This window comes from Colius striatus, chromosome 6, assembly GCF_028858725.1.
Source record: "Colius striatus isolate bColStr4 chromosome 6, bColStr4.1.hap1, whole genome shotgun sequence".
Taxonomy (NCBI): domain Eukaryota; kingdom Metazoa; phylum Chordata; class Aves; order Coliiformes; family Coliidae; genus Colius; species Colius striatus.
The window spans coordinates 43,584,537-43,593,245 of NC_084764.1; the positions used below are offsets into that span (position 1 = coordinate 43,584,537).

An 8,709-nucleotide genomic window follows, 5' to 3' on the forward strand; every position below is an offset into this window, starting at 1 on the left:
CAATCCAGGCTTCTGTGCAAGTCAGGAGCTCTTTTACATACTGATTTCTGTTAACCGTTTCAGATTACACTATTTCACTTGTCTAAGCTAAATACCGCTGGTTCACCCTCACGTTATGCATTCATAGACTGAAAAGGAGTTTAGTGCAAGTTCACATCAGTGCAAAATAACGCTACGTGCATTCTACAGGGCAAACCTGCAAGGGAAAAAAAAATACACAGCTCTGTTGAATACATTTACCAAAAACAACCCCGACCACGAATTACAACATACCAGGCTCGGTTAGATCTCAACGAGCTGGAGAAGTCTGTGACCCAAGGAGACTGCAAATTTCAAATGGTATCATCCGAACTTCCCGCATTTTACTAGCGACAACGCAGAAAAAGATGAAGAATGTCCTAGTGCACGGTAGAGATCCACAGAGAGGTGGCACACACAGTCTCTCACGTCACACACGAGCTCAGAGCAGCATAACATGATGTTATGCCTCTTCGCATTGATACCATTCCTCTCGTTTTTCCGCAGACAATTCAGATCTCAGACACCCGAAGACACAAATAAATCAAAATGTAAATGCCTTACCTTCCTATTTTACAAGCCACTGCAGTTCTCAGATTATGAGTCAGTCATAGGTTCATCTGCAGAGGAATGACTCAGTATAAACTTTTAAACACTCGTTATTTTTTTTCCTAACCTACAACACGGTATTTAACGCAACACGCATTAAAAACGCGGCGCCGCGAATCAGCGCCCAAAATGAATGGCGTGAAAACAAAACACTTTTTCTCTCCGCTCGCGCCAGGCAGACGGGCTTAATAGCGCAGAGCTGTTGTAGGCAGCCAGACTTTACACAAATATAACTCTTTCCTCACCGGCTAGGAGCAGCTCCCTACCCCCGGAGCAGCGCTCTCGCCGGCGGCGGCTGCCGAGGTTCCCCCGGGGCGGGAGCCCGAGCGGAGCCGCCGCAGAGGGCAGCGGCGGGAGGCGCGAAGTTGCGGGGGGCCCGGTGCTCGGCAGCCCGGCGCGGCGGCTGCCGGCAGTGCCCCTTTAAAGACCGTCGGCCCGCCCCCCAGCACCGCATATGGAGGGAGCCAGGAGCGGAGCGAGGCTTCTGCATTCAAACGACACATCAAACGCCGCAAGCGCCGCCGCACGGCTCCGCTCCGGCCTGCCGGCCTCACCTCCCCTTCCCCTCCCGACACATACACGCACCGCGGGGCGGAGGGGAAAGAAAGCGAGAGGAGAGGGAGGAGGGGAGGCAGAAATAAGTAAGTGAAAAAGGGGCACCTGCAAAGCCCTGGAGTGTGAGCGCGTCCGGGCAGGCAGAGTCCACGCCGCCCCGGCCGGAGGCTGGTCTATCCCCCGGGCACCAGCCGCCGCCGAGGTCCCGGCAACAGGCTGCGGGTGAAGCGCGCTCGGCCCCTGCCTGGTAGCAGATGCCTCGTATCAGCGCCGCGCCGCCAGCTCGCCCCCCGCCGCAGCACCCTCCCGGCTCCCGCCGCCCGCCCGGCCCCGTCCCTCTGCCTCCGGAGCCCGAGCGCGGGCAGGCGAGACCGGCCGGTGCCGGAGCCGCGAGCGGGAGCCGCAGCCACGGCGGCGGCCAGGCGCTTCCCCTCGCTCCCTCTTCGCCGCCGCGCCACTCCGCTGCCCGGGGCTCGCCGAGCCCCGCGGCCGCCCTACCTGCGAGCGTGTGAGGGGAGCGGGGCGGCGGACAGCAGCTGGAGCCCGGCGAAGGCGACCGCCAGCCCGACGGAAAGTCCCTGCCGCTCTGCGCCGTCTCCCCCCGCCCCGCACTTCCTCTCCCGCCCGCTCAGCCTGGAAATCCCCGGCGAAACCCGCTGCTCTCCCGGCTCCTCCTCACACACCGAGGGGCGGGCCGCTCAGCGCGCAGGCGGCAGACGGGGGGCCGGGCCGGGCCGGGCCTGCCTTGCACCTGATGCCGCCGTTACCCCCTCCCCCTCTGCCCCGCTGCCGCGGGTGCAGCCCGGGGCGAAGGCAGCCGCGCTCTGCGCCCGGCTTGGGCGTGCGCGCCGGGCGGAGGCAGCGCGGGGCGGCCTGCTCGGAGACGCCGCGTCCCGCTCGGGGAGCGGGGAGCGCCGAGGCTCAGCCCGCCGTTACCGGGGTTCGGCCTGAGGGCGAGCGCTGCTGCCAGGGCCCCACCGTCGAGGGCACTGGGGGAATGGCGGGAGCGCTGAGGAGAGGAAGGGCGCGGGGAATGGCGCCGGGATGCGAGGGATCGGCGCGGTGGAGAGCCGCTTTCTTTCCCCTCTCCGCCCCGAGGGAGGTGCGAGCAGCCCCGCACAAAGGGTCCCCTCGAACACAATAGTCTTAAATAAATGAAAGAGGCAATGGGGGGAAAGGGGAGGGAGAGAAACCGCGGGAGAGAGGGAGGGCAGGGGGAGAAGAGTCTGGAAAAGATCAGAAGAGAGCAGCGAGCCAGAGCCGTTCGCCCCCCGGAGAGTCCGGACGCCGAACAGAGGCCCGGGCCGGCTGCGGGCGGGGAGCAGCCAGCCGCAGGAGCTCTGCGCTCCTTTCCCCGGCGTCCCGGAGCCTCCCTCCTCGCCAGCGGGGGCAGGGGGCCGACGATGGCTTCCCCGCAGAGCGCTCCGGGCGCCCAGGTTTAATAAACGCCCGTGTCGGGTTCCGCTTTCATCGCGGCGTGTGCTGCTGAGGGCAGATGCGCGGCGGGTACCGGCGGTTCGCTCTGACGCGGGGCAGCGCTGGTGCGGCTTGGCGTGTCCCCGCGGCCTCGGCGGGCTGCTGAGAGGGGAGCGGGAGTGGCGGCTCAGGCGCAGGAGCGGCGCGGGGGGCTCAGCCGGAGCCGGGGAACGGGCTCAGCCTCGGCGAACTCAGCCGGAGCCGGGGAACGGGCTCAGCCTCGGCGAACTCAGCCGGAGCCGGGGAATGGGCTCAGCCGGGGTGGGCTGGAGGAATTGCCGCACAGGGGCTTTGGGAGCTCCGTATTCGGGGATGGGGCTGGCAGGTCTGCGAGCCGGGAGAGCCGGAGCTGTAAGGAATGTGCGGAGCCGAACACGGAGAAATGTGTGGTGTTTGGCTAATTTCAGTGGGGTGAGGTCACCATCCTTTTTGGACGTTGTTTATCGAGGGATCGCTAGGGAGGAACAGTTGGATGCACGATCCTGAACGGACAAGCTTTGCGTCATAATTGCCACTTACAGCATCTCCCCGGGTCCCGAAATCCATCTTGACCCTCTGCGGTCTTCATCCACCAGATCTCTGTAGTGCCCACGCTAACCTGCCCTGCAAACCCACACATCTCTAAGCTCCGGCTGTGTCCTCGGCAGCCCCTAAAATAGGAAGGTTGGCTTGCACAGCTAATTCCCTCCTGGTGTGCTCTTTTTTTCCCCTCCTCATCCCACTTCTCTACCTTCTCTCACACAGCCCATCTCTCCTGCTTCTGCTGCCGTCCCCCAGTAAATCTCTGGCTTAGCTGTCAAGACAACTGCGCCTTTTGAAATGACACTGTGAACCTGCCATCAGAATCTAAGACCAGTGTCTTAAATGTGCCCATCACTTCTTCAAGATTGCTTAGCTCTGGACCAGCTGACAGGACTGTGCACCAAGCCTGGATTTCTCCAGCAGCAGAGCTGCAAATAAGTTTCCATCAGAGACAAACCTGCAATTTCCTCCTTTGCCACTCTTTTTGCTGTGCTGTATGTGCCCTAAAATAAAAACCACCGTAGAATTCCAGTGCCTGTAGATCTAGCAGCTGTACCTAATGTATTCTTCCCCCAAAAGAGAAAATGAAATCTTACACTGTGTGAGAGATGTTTTTCCACATTTAAAATGTCTGTAGCTAAAGGGATGAAGTGTTGATCTTAGTATCTACTGTTTCGAGTGCTTTGGTGGGCTTTTACCATATCATGACTACAAGATCTTGGAGATTTCCAGTACAGTTGCTACAGCAGTGTATGTTACCAATGTCTTGTCCTTAACTGCTTTGGAATTTCATAGAACCACAGAATGGTTTCAGCTGGAAGAGACCTTTAAGTTCACAGAGTGCAGCCTTTGTCCCAGCCCCATCACCCACCAGCCCGTTGCCCTCAGTGCAACACCCACCCAGCTCTGAAACCCCTGCAAGGACAGTGACTCCAGCACCACCCTGGGCAGCCCCTTCCAACCCTGGCAGCAAAGAAATTCCTCCTCACATCCAGCCTGAACCTCCCCTGGCACAACTTGAGGCCGTTTCCTCTTGTTCCATTGCTTGTGTGCCAATGCTGCTGCTACGTGCTGCACACCGCTACTTAGCAGTAATGTTTCGAATATAGTTGTTGGAGAGATATAGCTGCTTGGAACAACAGAAATAATGGTAAAGACCGTGGGGTCGCTCTGTTTTTGTGAAAGACTTTGAAGAAATGAAATAATAGGGCATTACATTGGTAAATGAGCACTGGAAGGGGCTGCCTAGATGGGTTGTGGGGTCTCCTCTGGAGACATTCCAACCCAGCTGGACGAGTTACTGTGTGCCCTGCTCTAGGTCACACTCTGGCAGGGAGGTTGGACTGGGTGATCTTTCCAAGTCTCTTCCAGCCCTTAAGATGCTGTGATTCTGTAAATTACGTGAGACCAAAGATTTATGTTAAAATCCACAAAGAGAAAGGTCCTTTCCAAAAGTGGACAAGGAGAGTTATCCCCCAAAACTGTGGGAAACTGTATGTGATTATGGGAAACTGTAATTTCTCAGATACAGGCTGGAAAATCCCACTGGGAAAGAGGAAGGCTTAAAGAAAGTCTTGTAGAAACTTGATTTCTCAAGCAAACAGGGAGTCTATGAAAGAGGATGCTATTTTAGGCCTGGCATTGATAATCAGCAGGAACCTTGTAGAAGGCCATACTCTTGAAACTAATGTTGAGCTGAGTGATCGTGGATTAATCCAGCTTATGTTAAACAACAGGAGAGACAAATGTAGGTCTTTGTCTAAGGCTTGGAATCACAGAACAGCAAACTTATACAAACAGAGGAAAATTGGGTTGACAGGACAGAGGAATCCAATGACAATTTCTACCCAGAGATACAGAGAGAGGCTGGCAAAGGAAATTACAGTTGCCAAAGCAAGGATTTCTTCAAGGTTAGAAGTAGTACCCTGTGCCTAAACCACTCCCTAGTGAAAGGAGATAGGTGGTGATCCTTAGGCCTCCTCATCTGCCCTTGCTGTGTGAGTGAATTCCTCCATGAGACAATGACTGAGCTGCCAGTGGGAATAGCTGTGGAAAAGGCTTATGTGAGTCTCTGATGCACGAAGCAGGGTATTTTTAGTAGAGAGAGGGAAGTGTTACGGCTTTACCAAGGACTCTCGTTTGCAAAATTATGTCCGGTTTTGGTGACTTGCAATCAGAAAAGATTGAGTCGGGTTGGACAGGTGCAGAAGAGGAGCACTGGGGTGGTGGGAGAGCAGAGCTCTCCTGCAATGGCAGCTGCAAGCAAGCAGGCTTGGCTTCCTTAGCTAGCCAAATGAAGGCAAAACAACACGCTGATTCACCGTAGGTACGTTCAAACCCTACATCTCGAGCAAGGACGACTACTTAAATGAAAGAACGACACTAGTACGAGGGTGTATGGTTATAAATCGGTCATGAGGGCACTTAGGCTGGAAAGCAAACAAACAGAACTCTAGGCATGAGCACCTACATGATTTTAAATCGAGGTGTGATACTTCAGTGTGTCCAGGGGGAATTTAAAGAGGACTTTAAAGCTGACCTTTGACACTGTACTTCAACCATGCCCAAGCTTCACGGCTTCTTCTGGTCTTCTACCCCATCTGCACTTGGCACATGAGGGGGTTTTTTTCAGCTGCCTCTGAAGCACTGGAAATTAGTCAGAGACAGGATGTAGAAAGGACACTGCTGACATTAAATCATCAGGTGGTTTGTGGTGCATCTTTTCTCACAGGCGTGTCGCTGAACCGATTGCCAGATTTGGGTCACAGCAAAACTCAGGTTTCTCCCTCAGGTGAGCCTGGCAAAGGGCTGTTTTGCCTTGTTTTTTCTTCCCTGCCACTTCCTCAGAATCTTCTGGAAGATTTCTTTGGTAAATACCTTGGTGCAGATCTACTCATTACAGTCTTTTGTAATATTCAGCTTGAGAGGTTTGATCTTTTGCTGCAGCTCTTAAGTTTATTACCTGATACTGAAAAGTGTTTTCTGACCCTTGCTGAGTGGAGGCTGCAGGAAAGGCCTTCTGTGAGACCTCCTAAACAAAACAGCCATTGTGTAGTTACAGAGAGAGAGATCATTTCCAGTCCTATCTTCCCCAAAGTAGCATCAATAGGTTATTTTTACTGCTGGAACTAAACCTGAGAGAGGTGGAGGAGAGAGGGAAGGCAGCAAAACATTGTCTCTCGTGTGAATTGGCTTATTTCAATTAACAGTCATTCAGCTGAACATTTGTAATTGGTAATGATACAGTCCATCCTTATTAGCCCTGCTGTTTCAGGGGCAGTTTGGCACTGCTTCTGTATATAATGCTAACTCTAAGCCTTGTGATTCGTGTGCCTTGTGCATGCCCTCTCCACGGGTTCTGCAGAAGGTGGCTGTGTTTCATTCCTAATCAATACCTATTGTGGATCGGAGCAAAACTTAGCAGGACTCAGTTTCTGCATTTCTGGCACTGAGGCAGCTTCTTGCCTCGCAGCTCCCTCATCCTGTGCTGTGGATTGAAGATGCTTATTAACAGAACTATAAAATCATTAATTTTATCTTGCTGAAGCACATCCCAAGAGGACCTGTATCGTGGGAAAACACATTCACTTCTTGCATCCTGTACCTGAGATAAAGGTTCCCTGGAGTATATTTGAGCTGCTCCTAAGCAATAGTCTCTCATGTGATAACCCACTTGCTTCAGGAAAAAATTCCCCCACCCAAGAGGTGATTTTCTACTTTAAATTCCTAGAAAGTGATGCCTTTCTAAACGACAAGCATTTTGAGCTGAAACATCCCCCAAGCCTTCCAGAAGTTGGTTATATCTGCCTTTATGAGCATGCTATGTGACATCTTTCCTTTCTTTCAAGCTAATTGTAATTCCCAAGCCACCTTGCAGACCTGTTTCACAATTGACAAGGAATATTAGGATGGCATATCACAACCATGTCTCAGCAATCTTTGGGCCTTCTTGCTTTCTTATTGAGACTATTAAAACATATCTTGAGGTCTCCAGGCTCCCTTACCATGAAGATTGTGATTGTGGCCGTGCCAAATTGACTTTGAAGTCAACAGGTATTTTTGAGTGCACGTCAGTGGATTTTCAAAGAGGCCTGTAAAGTGGTTCACATGAACTCAAAAAGCTGTGTCTGGCAAAAGAGACAAGGTACAGTTCCACAGCATGGAACTAGTAGGGCACAGCAATGTATCAGTCGTCTGTCTGTCTCTCAGTATGGCTGCAAAAGCAGAGCTGTGATGGGAAGAGTGCAGACTCAGCAAGGCCAGCTCTCCACCATGTGGAGATTGCCCTGTGACAGCTGAATCTGAACAAAACCTGTAAATGCATCTTAAAGGCTGCTTTGTGCCTTTTGAGCAGCACAAAGAAGCTTCATCAGGAACACAGATTTGGTCCTAAAGTTTTCCCCAGGCATAAAGCATTGGTTATGGCACCACTTTGCAACTAACAACTGCAAGGATTCTGTCCAATACCTGTCAAAGCAAAAGGCTGCCATGGATGTAACAGCTGTATTGATTTATCCAGATGCCTTCATTTTCTGGAGGATACATATATTGCTGAAAATATCCTTAGGATCAAGAATCTGATCATATAAGAGGAAAAAGCCTTACCTAGCATTGGCAGTAAGACCAGATGAATGTATTTCCATGTTGTAGAAGCTGGTATTGGCTCTTCACAGTAATCAATATTAGCTGTTTCTTCAGGGTGACGTAACTCTTTCTTTCACCTTTTTTGCATGTAGTCATGGGAACACAAAACCAACCTGGGAGAAGCAGGCTTAGGAACAATTTGAGCATTTTAGGTGACTGGGAGGAGGTCATTGAGTCTCATCACTTTCCTGGCTTCCAGCTTAGCTGTGTGCCTTACCTTCAGTGCCCTCAGAGCATCACAGATTTGCTTCCAGTTGTGCCAGCTGGGAGGTCTTTTCTTCCCCCTTTTATCTACACTGCTCTAGCAAGTTCTAAAGGTAGATTTCAGAGTATTCTTGAAGGTTGTTTGAGCCTCTGGGTGTTCTTTTAAGTAAACTGTCTGCAAAAGATGTGTTTCCAAACCCTGAAACGTTCTGTCCTGACTTCACACACAGCCTGACCCAGGCAGACCTCCTGGGCTTCAGTACTGAAGACGTTACCACGAGTTGGAACCTCTGCATTTGCTACACAGCGATGCCAGCAGATTCCAGGAGAGAATCCTGTCAGGAGCAATCCTCATCTAAGGAGCAGTTGTTCTAGAAGGCTAGAGGATAACAATGCTGTTCCCTTGGGAGCTGTAAAGCTAACCCCAACTCCCTTTGCTAAATCTTGCTCTGTGTGTGTGACATAACTGCTGTGCTACTAGTTCTTACAGACACAGTTTTGAGACTTCCTTCGTGGCATCAACAATTCCCTGTCTGCCTTTGTCATAACATATACCCAACTATCTAGTGGATCCATGAGTTTTGGATCCCAGACATAGACACACACACAGCTATTTGACAGTATAATGTCCTTCTTTCTCTCTGGTATGTACCTGAAGCTTGTATTACCTCGTTGGGCTGC

The 8,709-nt window shown here is 52.2% G+C and overlaps 1 protein-coding gene across 7 annotated transcripts in view; it reads right to left on the minus strand.

Moving 5' to 3' along the window:
* The window catches only part of TRAF3 (TNF receptor associated factor 3), a 67,914-nt gene extending 66,136 nt beyond the window's left edge, over positions 1 to 1,778 (minus strand). For 4 of the 7 annotated variants that reach the window (XM_061998228.1, XM_061998227.1, XM_061998226.1 and 1 more), the window contains exon 1: positions 1,681 to 1,778. The gene's annotated coding sequence lies outside the window, so the exon portion shown is untranslated. Of the gene's footprint in view, positions 1 to 582; positions 639 to 1,287; positions 1,422 to 1,680 lie in introns of those variants that run through there. The other 3 variants (XM_061998224.1, XM_061998222.1, XM_061998225.1) reach the window with 3 other exon arrangements.
* Positions 1,779 to 8,709: the final 6,931 nt, after the last annotated feature.